Raw genomic sequence first — 15,805 nt, forward strand, 5'->3', positions numbered from 1 at the left:
TTTGGGTGGGTAGAAATGATAACAAGCCTGGGAACCTCCATATGCCGTGGGTATGGCCCTAAAAAGACAAAAAAATAAATGTTTTTCTCTGATCCGTTCACCTCCTTTCTACCATCTCAACTATCCCATCTCCTTCCCCAGACCCTTCCCTGAGTGCAGGACTTTTTACTTTATTTTATTTTGCCTTTTCAGGACTTCTTTGAAACAAACAAATGCATTGAGAAGTAAAAAGTGTGGAATCAAAATTAATCCCGAATCTTGCAGAAATCATCCCCCAAAGGGTGTGTGCAGGGAGAGGAGACAAAAGAGCAGAACCTGATAGCATGAAATTGTGGTGAACCTCAATATGATCAGGGCAACTAAAAAGGAGAGGGGTCAGAAAGACTGAGCCATAATATCTTTTTCTTTTTTTTTTTTTTTTTTTTTTTTGATTTTTAGGACCACAGGTGTGGCATGTGGAAATTCCCAGGCTAGGGATCAAATCAGAGCTGCAGCTATGGAACTACATCATAGTCCCAGCAATGCCAGATCTGAGGTGCATCTGCAACCTACTCCACAGTTTGTGGCAATGCTGGATCCTTAACCCACTGAGCAAGGCCAAGGATGGAACCCACCTCCTCATGGATACTAGTCAGGTTCATTACCGCTGAGCTACAATGGGAACTCCCCATAATAGTCTTAAAGGTAGAGGGAATGCAGGAGAGAGGAGTCTTGAAGTCACAAAAGGGAATGTTTTCACCAAATGCCAGTAGTCTTAACAAGAGGAGTCTCAAAGCCACAAAGGGGAATGTTTTCAACAAGCGCCAGTAGTCTTAACACTTTGAATGCACATGAGGTTTGACAGGAAATGAGCATAAAATAGATGACAAGTGCCAACCTCCAGTTTTCAGGGACAGTCTCGGTTGAAGTGTACTTTCCTGTAGTCAAGCATTGTTTCTGTAAATAATCTAATAAATATACCTTCATGTGTCCGAAGAAGGCTGGTTCTGGAAATGTGAGGAACTGCTTTTGTCTGGCTGAACCCTGTTTGCTTTTGTATTACTAAAGAAACTGTGCAAAAATGGTTGGATTTTGCTAAGGAATGTGAAGGGAGGAGGTACTGGCTGGAAAGGTCAGAAAGTACTGTTTGGGGCAGTGCGGTGGGTGGGCCTGCGGCCTATGGAGAAGAATTGGGAGGTAAGAGGAGATTGTGAAATGAGTCTTATTAACCTTCTCCCAGATTTATGGGACCCACCATCCTGATCTGTCCAGCACTGAGGAGGTGGTTCCTTGGATGCTGGACTTTCGAGTGCTAACACCAGGCTGAATTGGTCATCTTTCCTTTGTCTGTCCCACCAAATCTTCAGGAAAATTGACATCAGTGCTTTGAGCCTGGATTTTTTTGCTTTTGGGGGCATTAGTAATTCAGAAATTAGCCTGTATCCAGGCATAGGAAAGAATAGTGGGGGTGGGAGGGTGGGCAGGGTTCCATGGTGGTTCAGTGGGTTAAGGATCTGGCAGTTGTCATTGCTGTGGTTCTGGTTACTGCTGTGGCTCGGATTAGATCCCCATCCTGGGAACTTCCACCTGCTGTGGGTGTGGCAGAAAAAGAAAGATCAGGGGTCCCCCAAGTACGCCCAGTCATGTGCAGGCATGTTTCTCCTTGAGGAATTATAACCATGCAATGTGTGGAGAAGGCATCAACTTATGGAACCTGAGAGGCCTCACCCAAACTGTTTGTACCCCAGGCACTCCCATCTCTGAGGGGGCAGAGCTTGCTGGTGGGTAGAAATGATAACAAGCCTGATAAAGCTGGTTCTAGTTATGACATGTCAATACCTGTACTGAGTCACACTCTCCAAACCTTGTAGGTTCTACTTTGGAAAACCCTTTTTATGACCTTCCCAGGTACTCAAGTGCTCATCATGGAGTGTCCTCTCTCCCCATAGCCAACTGCTAAGGTTTCTCTTCACAGTGCTTCTGCTCGAACACTCCTCTTTCATCATTAAGCCCTGCTCAGTCCTTCCTCATCTGTCACCTGGAGCATTTCCTCATGCCAAGCTGTTGTTCTTTTTTTTTTTTTCCTTTTTTTTCAGTTTGGGTTTCTTTGGTTTTTTTTAGTTGTTTGTTTTTTCTATTATAGTTGATTTACATTGTTTTATCAGTTTCTGCTGTACAGCAAAGTGACCCAGTCATTCTTTTTCTCTCTTTATCCTTCATCCTGTTCTATCACAAGTGACTAGATGTAGTTACCTGTGATACCTAGCAGAATCTCATTGCTTATCCACTCCAAATGCAATTGTTTGCATCTACTAACTCCAAACTCCCAGTGCATCCTACTCCCTCCCTCTCCCCCTTGGCAACCACAGGTCTTTTCTCTAAGTCCATGAATTTGTTTCTTTTGTGTAGATAGGTTCATTTGTGCCATAGATTCCAGATATAATGATATCATATGGTATTTGTCTTTCTCTTTCTGGCTTATTTCACTTAGAATGTGAGTCTCTAGTTCCATCCATGTTGCTGCAAGTGATATTATTTTGTTCTTTTTCCTGACTGAGTAATATTCCATTGTGTAATGTACCACATCTTCTTCATCCATTCATCTGTAGATGGACATTTAGGTTGTTTCCAAGCTGCCTGTTCTTGAATGCTGGCTTCCTGAAAATGTCCCCCAAACAATCTGCTGTCATAGGACAACAGAGCCCATGGCTGACAGCAGTAATGGAGAGGGCCACCTCCAGGCTCCTGGTAACATCTCAGAGGGAAGAGGGACAAGTCAGGTTATTTCTGAGCATTTGAATTCTGCTTTATCTTGGATAAAATAGTGTAAGGGTGGAGGCAACAGCAAAGATGAGGATTCTCAGGCAAAGGGTTTAAACAGTCTTATGGTATAAAATGTCATTTGATGCTTTTTTTTCATTGCAAAATTCATGTGCCTCAGAGGTTATTCCTGGAGTAAAAAATGAAGTTATTTGCAACTTTCATCTTCCAGGGTTAGAGCTTTTTGAAATAGTAAAGTTATGTTGATGGAGATTGGGTGGGTACAGATGAATTTGCTTTTCACTTCCTTATGTCAAACCTCTCACTCTTCAGACATCAGAAATAACAATAATAACAATAACGGTAGTAGCAAACACTTAACTCTATGTGCCAGGCACTGCCCTAAGCATTTGACAAATATTACCCCATTTAATCCTCACCAGTCTCCTGGCGTGCACAACTGTTGTCTATATTTTACAAATTTAGGACAAAATCTGCTCAGAGAGGTCAAGTTATTTCGCCAAGTTACAAAGAACCTCCACTGTCAGTAATCTATCAAAATGAAAATTTGGAAATGTCACACTCTTGTCCAAACCCTTTCAGTGACTCTCTGTTGCCTAAAGGATGAAATCCTAATTTCTTCAATTCACATGTAAGGCCCTTGCTGATCTGGCTTCTGCCCACCTCTCTAGTCTTTTTTTTTTTTTTTTTCACATGATGCTCTGTCCATTTGGACCACATATGGTTTTTCTGAACACATGATGCTATTTCGTATCTCCGTGAATAGGACTTATCTTGGGGTTTTGTCCCCTGGTGTCATCTCAGCATGAATCTGATTAACAGTAGACTGGAGAAACCATCTCTTCCCTCCCTTTCAGCCTATGTGTTCTGTCCCCACTTAATACAGGCTGAGAGCAAGAGGGTGCTGGGGTTTCTGCATCCTTCTCGCAGAAAATAGAAGGGTTCACCACTGTTGAGGAAGCAAATGGAAAAAGGGAGAGATGCAGATGTTGTGGGGCTACACTTTGAGCCCTGGAGCAGACCGAGCCTGGAACTGTTCACTCAAAGGATCCAGTGTATTCTGACTTTCATTGCTTAAGAGAGATTGAGCTTTGTTTTTTTAAGCACTTGCCTCAGGAAAGTCCTCATTCACACAGTACATTCTGCTGGAACACACTTCTCTAGGCTTTCAGACCAGAATGCGCTCACTTGTTAACATTCAGGTGTCCATTCCTCCACGAAGGTCCTTTCTGACCATCACTGTTTCCCTTCTGGCTTATATAAATGACCACTCAGATATCTGACTTCCACAGTGCCTTGTGCAGAGTTTTCCTTCCACTATCTAAAATAAACTATTGAACTTACTCATATAGCTGTGTGTGTAGTTGTATACTTTTTAAAAAATATATACTTTATTTTCATTATCTTTTCTTTTTTTGGCTGTGCCCATGGCATGTGGAAGTTCCCAGGCCAGAGCTAGAACCCGAGCCACAGCAGCCACCCATCCTGCTGCAGTGACAATGCTGGATCCTTAACCCACTGTGCCACAAGAGAACTCTCTAAACGTTATTTGTTAGAGCAGTTTTAGGCTCACAGTAAAATTGAATGAAAAGGATAGAGTTTTGCTATATCCCCTGCCCCTTCGCCCACAACACAGCCTTCCCTACTATCCAGAGTGTTTCATTAGTTACACTAAATGAACCAGTCTTGACACATCATTATTGCCCAAAATCCATAGTTTGCATTAGGGTTCTGTCTTTGTGGTGTACATTCTGTGAGTTCAGGTAAGTGTATAATGACATGTGTCCATCATGTGATGATCATACAGAATAGTTTCACTGCTCTAAAAATCATCTGTGCTCTGCCTGTTCATCCCTACCTCCCCCGCATCCCACCCCCCAACTCTTGGCAGCCACTGATCTTTTTACTGCCTCCATAGTTTTGCCTTTTCCAGTATGTCTTACAGTTGGAATCACAGAGTATGTAGCCTTTTCAGATTGGTTTCTTTCACTTAGTAATACTCATTTAAGTTTCCTCCATGTCTCTTTATAGCTTGACCATCTTTTTTTGGCTTGATAATTCTTTTTAGCATTGAATAATATTCCATTGTCTGGGTGTACCACAGTTGACTTATCCATTCACCTACTGAAGGACATTTTGGTTGTTTTGGTAATTCTGAATGAAACTGTTATAAACATCTTTGTTAAGGGTTTTGTGTGAGTATAAGTTTTTAGCTCTTTTGGATAAATACCAAGGAGCATGATCGCTGGATTTCCTGATAAGGGTATATGTAATTTTGCAAGAAACCTCCAAACTGTTTTCTGAAGTGGCTATACCCTTTTGCATTCCCACCAGCAATGACTTGAGAGTTCCTGCCACTCCACATCCTCACCTGCATTTGGTGTTATCAGTGCCCTGGATTTTGGCTCTTCTTCCAGGTATGTAGTAGTTTTTCATTGTATAAAATTTGTAATTCCACATATGATGTGGAGTAGATTTTCATATGCTCATTTGACCTCTGTATATTTTCTTTGGTGAGATGTCTCTTCAGGTATTTTGCTTGTTTTAAAAACCAGGTTGTTGGATTTTCTTATTGTCGACTTTTAAAGGTTCTTGCTTGATATATTTGTGATGACAGTCATTTATCAGATAAGTCTTTAGCAAATATTTTCTCTCAGTCTGTGAGAAATGAAAATGCAGGTTAAAATGTTAAAGTAATAGCTGGTATTGCTCCTTGAGGGCAGGGGCGGGGTGCACCTTCAGTATTATATTTGCAGGCCTAGTACAGAGCATGATACACAGTAAGTTCTCACTAAATATGTAGTTAATGAATGAAGACATTTAATTTGCTGAATCTTGATTAACCTCACTTAAGGGAAAAAAATCTCCTTTCAGATATAATTTCTCCTCTCAAATAGAAACCACAACAGTAGAAGGGAGGAGAAAAATATATGTATTTACTCACATCAAACCTTCACTTAATTCAGCTTGTCTTTATTTTCACTGTGAAACAAAAACTTACTGAAAACAAAGTGCTGCACTTGAATTCAAGTATTCTGTCATGTTTTTCCCTGTCCACGCACATTTGTTCAGGAAATCTGATCTTTGGGAATCTAGGGTTCTTGCATCACTGCCTGAATATGTGACTCACGTTAACTGGAGAGCAGGTTGAATCACAGAGTTGGGGTCCCCAGCAGGTCAAGGTTCCCTTGATTCCCTAGAGGAAGAGAAGAAAGCTGGAGGCCCACAGTTCATGCTCTCAGGCCCCTGGATAATTTTTTCCCCCAAGCCCTTTATAGAAACTCCGCAAAGGGGGTCATGGTGCACCTGTTTCCTACAAAGCTGGAGTACACTTTGCAGGAGATACAAAGAAGAAAACAGAGAGGGTAATGAAAACAGAGAGGGTAAAATGTGTGTCCGAACAGTTAGGGAGAAAAAAGTGTATGTATTCTTGGCCTAGGATGAGTAACAACAAACCAGTGGGGCAAGAGAGAGAACAGCCCTCCCCGGGCATCTTTCCACACTGCTACTGCGTGGTAGGCGGGCTGTGGGGAGGGACAGGATTCATAATTCAGTACTGCTGGGTCATTTCAACAGTAGAATCTGGCAGGAGTGCAGGGTCCGAGGATGAGAAATTGATTGTGATTGTGACATCTGTGTAAGCAGCTTCACCCAACCTAGGCAGCGTTGACATTTTGGGTCCGATAATTCTTTTTTATGGAGGCAGAGTCTTCTTTGTGCCCTGTAGGATGTGTAGTAGCATTCCTGGCCCTGACACACTAGATGCCAGGAGCAGCTCTTCTCCCCAAGTGTGGCAACCCAAGATACCTCTAGATACAGCCAAGTGTTCCCCTGGGTGGCATAATCTCTGTTGCTCGAGAACCGCTGATTTATAGGAGGAATTCAATTCCTGTCACAGTAGTTGAGTGTCTTACTATGTGAAAAATCATTGACTAGGTCACTCATGCTACCTCCTTTCTAGCCATTCATGGGAGGTAAAAGCAGTCTGGGGTCTCCATTGTGGCACAGTTGAAACAAACCTGACTAGTATCCATGAGGACTAGGGTTCGATCCCCAGCCTTGGTCCATCGGTTAAGGATCCAGCGTTTCTGTGAGCTGCAGTGTAGGTCACAGAAAGACTTGGATTCCAAATTCCTATGGCTGTGGTGTAGGCTGGAAGCTGTAGCTCCAATTTGACCCCTAGCCTGGGAACTTCCATATGCTGTGGGCGCAGCCCTAAAAAGCAAAATCAATCAATCAATAAACAAACAAATAAAAGCAATCCTTGTGTTAAGGCAGATCAAGTAGTCGACAATCAGAGTCTAATAACTCAGAGAACAAAATATATCTATGAAAAATATGAGAGACTTTCAGAAGTGTGAGGAAACTACTTATACCAATAACTCTCAAACACTAGACTGCTTCACAGGCGAATAAAGGGGTTGGTAAAAATGCACATGACTGAACCTTACATTATGTTTCAAAATTTTTGAGGGTAGACCAGGTATAGTTGGTTCTTGTTTTTCACGGTAGTTATGGTCTATAAAGTCATTGCAAACTCTAAATTAGTGGATACTGAACTATTTTTCCTGGGGGGAGATACAGGGTTAGGCTCCCAGAAAGCTCTGCTCACGCTTTTGTTAACCGAGATCCCATTGTGTTATGTAGGTTTGTCTGCCAACTTCCTTGTAAAACAAGCCAGTCTTATCAGCATTTAATATCTATTCTTCCACATAACCCTTTTCCTGTAAAACACTAAGCAGGTATTCATTTATTTATTTAGTTAGTTTTTTAGGGCCATACCTTCGACATATGGAGGTTCCCAGGCTAGGAGTCAAATTGGAGCTGTAGCTGCCCATCTACACCACAGCCACAGAAACGCCAGATCCTTAACCCTCTGAATGAGGCTAGGGATTGAACCGCAATCTCATCGTTCGTTGTCGGATTTGTTTCCACTGAGCCATGATGGGAACTCCACTTAGCAGATATTTAAAAAATTATTTCGAGGAGTTCCCCTCGTGGCTCAGCGGAAATGAATCTGACCAGCATCCTTGATGATGCAGGTTTGATCCCTGGCCTTGCTTACTGGGTTAAGGTTCCAGCAGTGCCGTGAGCTGTGGTGTAGGTCTCAGATGTGGCTCAGATCCCATGTTGCTGTGGATGTGGTGTAGGCCAACGGCTATAGGTCCAATTTGACCCCTAGCCTGGGAACCTCCATATGCCGAGGGTGCAGCCCTGAAAAGACCAAAAAATAAAAAAAATTGTTTCTAAATCTCCTGATCTGCAGAACTAAATTCTCCTACTAGTTTTGTATATCTCATGCCTTATGTTCTTTGCACTGTGTGAGGCTGCCAACACTAGCAGAAAAAGGTTTAGCATTTTTTTAAAATGAGACCATATAATTAGTGAATTTTTAGTTATCTATTTTTTTAAATTGAGGTATAGCTGATGTACACTATTATATAAGTTGCCGGTGTGCAACATAGTGATTCACAATTTTTAAAGGTTATGCTGCATTTATAGTTATTGTATTGACTCTATTTTCTGTGCTGTACAATATATCTTTGTAGCTTATTTCATATAGATTTTAGCATTTCTTTTTTTTTTTTAATACAATTGGTTCATTTTTTTTTTCTTTTTCTGCTGCATCTATGGCATATGGAAGTTCCCAGTCCAAGGATTGAATTTGATCTGCAGCTGCAACCTATGCTACAGCTGCAGCAATGCTGGATCCTTAACTCACTGCACCACAGTGGGAACTCCTAGGTGTTAGCATTTTTTGACTCTGGATAATGTGACCACAAATTTCTTTGGCTTTTATCCTCGCAATAATAATGCTACACATTTCGCTTTTTTTTTTTTTTTTTTAAATCTGTCTTTGTCTCATGAATCCACCCATTTAGCCACATTTCTATCTTTCTCATAGCTTCACTGTGCACTACAGGTGTTATTTTAACACTTTCCCTAGTGGCCTCACACAGAGATCAGCACATTTTCTCCTCCTTTCCAGAATGTTGATTCATTAGCATTGAGCTCACAGCCAACAGCACTGTAACTTCTCTGGCACATATGGTCTCTGTAAGGCACATCCCAGCCTTCTAGCAGTTAGGAACACTAGACAGCCCTTCAGCACTGCTGGGGGGATGGGGTGGGGGAGTAGGGAGGGAGGTCATGGTGAACAAAAAGCAAAAAAATGCAGAAACCATGACACTAAATAGTCTACAAAAATGTCACTTATTCACAGTGTGAAAGCTGAAATAAGAAGGCAGGGCCTTGCCTTTTTCCACCTCAGCTAGGAATGTGCATGTTGAATGACTGAGATTTTTTTGCCTCTCTGTACATGTCAGTGAGTGAGTGTCAAAATGCCACAAGTTGTGATTTTGGGATCAGGAATACATTTTAATGAGTATTTGAATATGTAAAAACAGAATCTGGGAACAATAAGGATTGATGGTATCTATATATATATTATATATTATTTTGGTCTTTTTAGGACAGCACCCTCGGCATATGGAAGTTTCCAGACTAGGGGTCAAACCAGAGCTGCAGCTGCCAGCCTACACCACAGCTCACAGCAACGCCGGATCCTTAACCCACTGAGCGAAGCCAGGGATCGAACCCATGTCCTCGTGGATCCTAGATGGGTTCATTACCACTGAGCCACAATGGGACTCTAGCCCCCGAAACGTCTAATGGCTTCACATCCACCTGAGGAGGCACATTTATTTCTCTTGTAAATGTCTCTTACAAAAAAGTAACATCACAGGGAAGATTTAGAATTCTTGAGGACGTTGAAATGGGCAGAATCTCTGGATTTGATGTTTCCTGGGTATGATGCCTGGAATGACGATAGTCACCTTGTGACCGAAAATGGCAAAGTGGAAAGGCTGGAGAACCAGGTTCTAAATTAACTAGCCTCAAAGTTACCACACCTCTAGACTTGTCAGATCAGAAAATAAACTTCTGAACTGTTTTAGGCACTTTGAGTCAAGGAGGTACTGCCAGATGAAGATCTCCAGACCGACAAAATCAGGTAGTTGGCTGGTGGCAAGCCCAGATTCTGTCCCACATCTGGCTCTGAAGTCTGTGTGCTTCCCATTCCACCATCTTTCAGAAAGTGAATTGTTCAAAACAAGGGCCAGAAACTTCTGAGTTCTGAGGGGAACTGAGTAATGAGCATTGTTCTAAACCACTCAGCTGTCCACTGTAGCATATGCATCATACATTTGACAGTAGAATTATTCACTGTGCAGGTATATGAGAAGTAAGTACAACATAATGTGTAAGCATTATGCATTAAGCTTAACTTGTCTTTTCTCTGTAATTGTCCCTGTCTTTCCACATGAATCCTAAGTTCTCTGAGGGCAGTGCCCATGTCTTATTTTGCCGTAAATCACTATTTGTCAGTTTCCTTTTCATTCCAAGTGATAGAAATACAAAGTGAATTAACTCCAGCAATGAAGGATGAAGTTCTAGCTCCCATCACCAAACATCATGAAGGGTGGAGCTGACCTCATGCATACATGAAGCCAGGAGTGGCTTGTGACATGTACATAGTCAGGGCTCTGCAGCTCTCAAGGCTTTCTCTGGAACTTTATGTCTTTGGGTTCCCTTACTTGAACCACCACCTTACCAGAACATGGCTGCTGGTAATTTCCATGTCATAATCACATAGCTCTTGACATATGAGAAAGGAGAGACTTTCTTCAGCTTCTACAGAAACATCCTAGAGAAGGTTCCTGATTGGTTGGGCTTGTGTCTCATGCCCCTTCCTGGATCAGTCATGTCACAGTGGCTAGGGTACTAGGATTGGCCCACCCTGGGCTCCGTGTCTACACCTATGTTCAGAGGGGTGGATATCTTAAAGCAAGTGATGGATATCTTAAGGGAAAGAATTCTGGATGGAAAGGACAAGAGTTATGCCATCCTCCCAGGGTTCCTTTTCAGGCTCCTAGGTTAGTGTTGGGTAAATGGTGGTCTCTGTAAATACCCAGAGAACTTGTGAACACAAACTTGTCTCTCGCTGGTTGCAAATGAACAGTCAAATACCATGCAGCCTTACAAGCTCTTTCCCAATTTGAGAACTCCATGCAGCACTATGGGAAGAACTTCTGCATCCCTGTTTTAAAGTTGGGATCTTTTTACTCCCAGCCCTTATGATGATCTTAATGATTGGCTGAGAGCACGGACCTTTTATCCCATCCTAGAAGGAATGTAGCAGAGAGAAAATTCCACAGGACCAAGCCACACATGTCAACCTTCCCAATAGCACACAGCCTTGGTTCCAATAACATGCCTTTGCCTGCCTGCTTTGGGATGGAGGATTCTCTTTTTTGAGCCACTTAGCTCCCAACCTTCTCTCATAGTGCACTCAAGCCTGTTCCATCTCCAGCATGGAGAGGAGGTGGCGGGCAGTGATCACTGAAGAACATGGATGCTCTGGGGACACAGGCTGAATGTAACAAAATCCAGGGACCGTGGGTCTCCCAGCTACCCTGTCCTCATGCCAAATGCTAGAGAGGCAAGGGAGGGAGGAAGCCACCCTACCTTCTTTTCCTTGATTGCAAACTAGTAGATACTGTACTATGAATAGTGACATGCTGGAAACTAAATAAAATTGCTTAGTCCAGTTTCCGCCCGAGTCTATCAGCCAAGATAATGACATGAGAATTCTTAGCCAAACATTGCTCAGAGCAGCCCTGGGACAATTTCAATGCTGAGTTGTCAAAGGAGGATTTTGGTTTCTTTATCTACTTTATGCAAGGATCGTGTATCAATTTCATAATTGGAAAAATGGTTAGTATTAATTTAAAATAATGTATGTTATTTTAAATAAAGTATGTCTGAAATGCCTGCACCATTTAAGCAGAAAGGAATAATACCTCTGTTGATATGGAAATCACCTTTGACATAAAAAGTGACTAACAAAAGGCTTTTCTGCACCTTGATAAAGAGCAAACTAAAGATTTCAAAAGAGGAAGAATATTTGAGTCTCACCTATTTCCCTCTCTGTATTGGTTTCCCTTTTGTATTGTAATTGTATTATGTTTGTAACACGTTACCACAAATTTAGCAACTTAAAATAACACAAGTATACTCCCTATGGGAAGTCAGAAGTCTGAAATCTGTTCCACTGAGTTAAAGTCAAGGTGTCTGCAGGGCTGTTTCCTCTGGAGTCTCTAGGGAAGAATTTGTTTCCTTCTGTTTTCTGCCTGGGCTCTATTGCCTTTATTCTTTGGCTCCTGGCCATTTTCAAAGCCAGCAGAGTAACATCCTCAGATCTGCTTCTCTCTGACTGCTCCTCACTCCCCCTCTTAAGGAATCTGTGAGCACATCCAGCCCACCCAGGACAGTCTGAGATAATCCCCCACACGAAGGCCTTTATTAACCACATCTGCAGAGACATTTACCTGGAAGATGATACATTCACGGGTTCTGGGGATTAGGATCAGGACATCTTTGGGGGCCATTATTCATGATTCATCCTGGTACACCCTTTTACTAAATTAATAATGCAAATCAAGGGAGAGATGATAAATCAAGGGATATTTATCTTAGATGAATGAAAAATTACAGAAAACATTTAATACATCAGGTGCTCCTTGTTTAGTGCCAAAATTTGTCTGTTAAAATTTTGTTGCATGGAGTCATCATCATGGCTCAGCGGGTTAAGAACCCAACTAGTATCCATGAGGATTCAGGTTTGATCCCAGGCCTCGCTCAGTGGGTTAAAGATCTGGCAGTGCTGTGAGCTATGGTGCAGGTCACAGATGCAGCTCGGATCCTGTATTGCTGGGGCTGTAGTGTAGGCCAGCAGCTGTAGCAACAATTTGACCCCTAGCTGGGAAACTTCCATATACGGCACCTATGGCCCTAAAAAAAAAACAAAATTAAAAAACAATTCTAAAAAAGGTTTGGGAGTACCCATCGTGGCACAGAAGAAATGATTCCAACTAGAAACCATGAGGTTGTGGGTTCGATCCCTGCCCTCGCTCATTGGTTTAAGGATTGGGCATTACTGTGAGCTATGGTGTAGGTTGAAGATGAGACTTGGATCTGGCATTGCTGTGGCTGTGGTGTAGGCCTGCAGCTACAGCTCCAATTTGACCCCTAGCCTAGGAACCTCCATATGCCTCAGATGTGGCCCTAAAAAGACAAAAAGACAAAAAAAATAAATAAAGATTTGGATCAAGGATTTCTCCTGTAGTGCACAGGTTAAGGATCCAGCATTGTCACTGCAGCGGCTCAGGGGTCACCACTGTGGTAAGGGTTCAATTGCTGGGAACTTCCACATGGCTCAGCGTGACCAAAAAAAAAAAAAAAAGATTTGGATCAAATATGCCCTTCTGAACCAATAAGTCTCCCCCAGTGAGTGTCTGTGATTCAGGCCTCTGCTCTCCCATATTTGGCCATATTTGGTACTTCTTCATCTCTTCACCTGGAAAAGAAAATGACAACAAACAATTTTGGAGGTTCCATTTGAGAAAATTTTTTTACATATGCTTCCATGTAAACATATATTGCTTCTACTTGCTTCCACAAAAGGAATTATACTCTACAAAGTGCTCTACACGTTGTTCCTTTTACTTATTGGTAAACATGTATACATTTGGATATCAGTAAAAAGCATCATTGTTTTTGAGTGCTATATAATGTGGAGGAATTATAATTTATTTAAAGAGACTCTCTAGTTAAAGGACATTTAGGTTGTTTCCAGTCTTTTCCTATAATAGGTAATGCTTCAATGGATATCTTTATATATTTTGGAAAACAGTTTCAAACAGGTCCATACAATTCCTAGCAATAATATTATAGGTTTAATACTATATACTATAAAATTTAAAACAAAAAAATTTTTTTGGCTGTGCTCATGACATATGGAAGTTCCTGGGCCAGGAATTGAATCCAAGCCACAGCTGTGACCTATGCCACAGCTGTGGCAACACTGGGTTCTTTAACCTACTGCACCTCCTCAGTGACTCAAGCTGCTGCAGTCAGATTCTTAACCCACTGCACCACAGTGGGAACTCCAATACCACCTACTTTTTAAATGTTGATGACATTGACAAATTGTTTCCTAAAACTTTGTACTGTTTTAACCTCTTAACAAAAGTATATGAAAGTTGCTCTTTCCTATATTCTAGCCAACCCTGAATATCATCAAACTGTAATATAGTTCCTAATCTGCTAGGGGAAAAAAAAACAATGATGACTTGATTTGAATTTCTTCTCTCTCTCTCTTTTTTTGTAGACCGATATGAAAAGAGGTCCACAAGATAATGAGTTAAATAAAAGTAGATTACAAAAAGAGTGTATACACTATGGTCCTAGTTTCAAACTATACATCCATGTATGTGAAATGTATAGAAATAGATCTGTACATTAAAATGTTGACAGTGGTTTTTACTGAGTGAAGGGGTTACATATTTTTAAAAATATGTTGTTCGTACTTTCAAATACTTCTGCAGTGAATACAAACTACTTTTGTAATTTTAAGGTAGAGCAAAAGAAATCTCCATTGGGAAAGATTTGGCAGATAGAAGGGACCCATCTGTGCCTCTGAGTTTCACTTTCCACTTGGGGAATCTCTGCATTCCTGCTGCCAGCCACAAACTGGTACATTTCCTTCTAAATCTCTTAAGCAGACAGAAACAATTGCTTTGACTTCCCTTAGTATGGCTGGAATTTTTAAAAACATCTTGCCAAACATACTAAAAGATAACCGATGATGAATAAGCCAGAAAAATATGAGAAACATAAATTTCAGATCCTAGCACAGCTACCAGCTCCATTTTCCATTTCATATTGGCAAGAGCTGTTTCTATATTCTGGCTATCAGAGTGGGTTATCTCTGTAAACACCTCCTCATACAACATTCTTCTGAAGCTACAGTCCCAGCTTCACATCTGAAGGCTGCATTTACTCCCATGCGGCTGGCAGGACTCATGTCAGGTGTGATATATGAGCCAGTTCCTCATGCATGACTCTGACTTTTAGGGAGCTTGAGCTAGTGTGGGTTCTACATGTATAAATATGTAGTTGCTTTGTAGCAGGTATAACTTCATAGTCACATCAGTCCACAAAAGTCAAGGGTACAAAACTATAACTTTAAGTTGAAGTAAGTCACCTTTATGTAGATCATGGCTTCCATTACTTTTTCTGTATTTAAAAAAAATTCCTATCACTGTGATCATTCATCTGATTTTTTAAAATTTAATTTTTAATCAGATATTGGAGTATAGTTAATTTACAATTCTGTGTTACTTTCAAATGTACAACAAAGTGATTCTATTATACATGCACATATAGCCATTCTTTCTCAGATTCCTTTCCCATATTGGTTATTAGAGAATATTGAGTAGAGTTCCCTGTTCTATATAGTAGGTCCTTGTTGATTATTTTATATATAGTAGTGTGTATCTGTTAACCCCAAACTTCTAATTTATCTTTTCTACCCCTACCCCCCTGTCTTTCCCCTTTGGTAATCATATGTTTGTTTTCTAAGGCTCTGAGTCTCTTTATGATTTGGGAATAGGTTCATTTGTATAATTTTTTAAAGATTCCACATATAAGTGATACCATATGATACTTGTCTTTCTTTATCTGACCTACTTCACTGAGTATGATGGTCTCCAGGTCCATACATGTTGGTCAAAATGGTAGTATTTCATTCTTTTTTATGGCTGAGTAATATTCCATTATATATATAATTACTCCATCATGTGTATCCATTTATCTGTTCATGAACATTTAGGTTGCTTTTCCATGTCTTGGCTATTGAAAGTAGTGCTGCAGTAAACATTGGATTTCATGTATTTTTTTGAATTATGCTTTTCTCTGGGTATATACCAAGGAGCAGGATTGCTGGATCATATGGTAGTTCTATTTTTAGTTTTTTAAGGAACTGTCATACTGTTCTCCAAAATGGTTGTACTAGTTTACATTCTTACCAACAATGTAGGAAGGTTCCCTTTTCTTCCCACTGTCTCTAGTATTTGTTGTTTGTAGACTTTTTACTGATAGCCATTCTGACTGGTGTGAGGTGATATGTCATTGTAGTTCTGAT

The 15,805-nt window shown here is 41.0% G+C and overlaps 1 protein-coding gene across 8 annotated transcripts in view; it reads left to right on the top strand.

Annotated features, from left to right (window-relative positions):
- GCNT1 (glucosaminyl (N-acetyl) transferase 1, core 2) overlaps positions 1-15,805 on the top strand; it is a 173,815-nt gene that overhangs the window by 50,099 nt on the left and 107,911 nt on the right. For 7 of the 8 annotated variants that reach the window (XR_001306502.2, XR_002336467.1, XR_001306503.2 and 4 more), the window contains one exon: positions 5,095-5,177. The gene's annotated coding sequence lies outside the window, so the exon portion shown is untranslated. Of the gene's footprint in view, positions 1-5,094; positions 5,178-10,821; positions 12,485-15,805 lie in introns of those variants that run through there. The other variant, XR_002336473.1, reaches the window with a different exon arrangement.

Source organism: Sus scrofa, chromosome 1 (genome assembly GCF_000003025.6).
Source record: "Sus scrofa isolate TJ Tabasco breed Duroc chromosome 1, Sscrofa11.1, whole genome shotgun sequence".
Lineage (NCBI taxonomy): Eukaryota > Metazoa > Chordata > Mammalia > Artiodactyla > Suidae > Sus > Sus scrofa.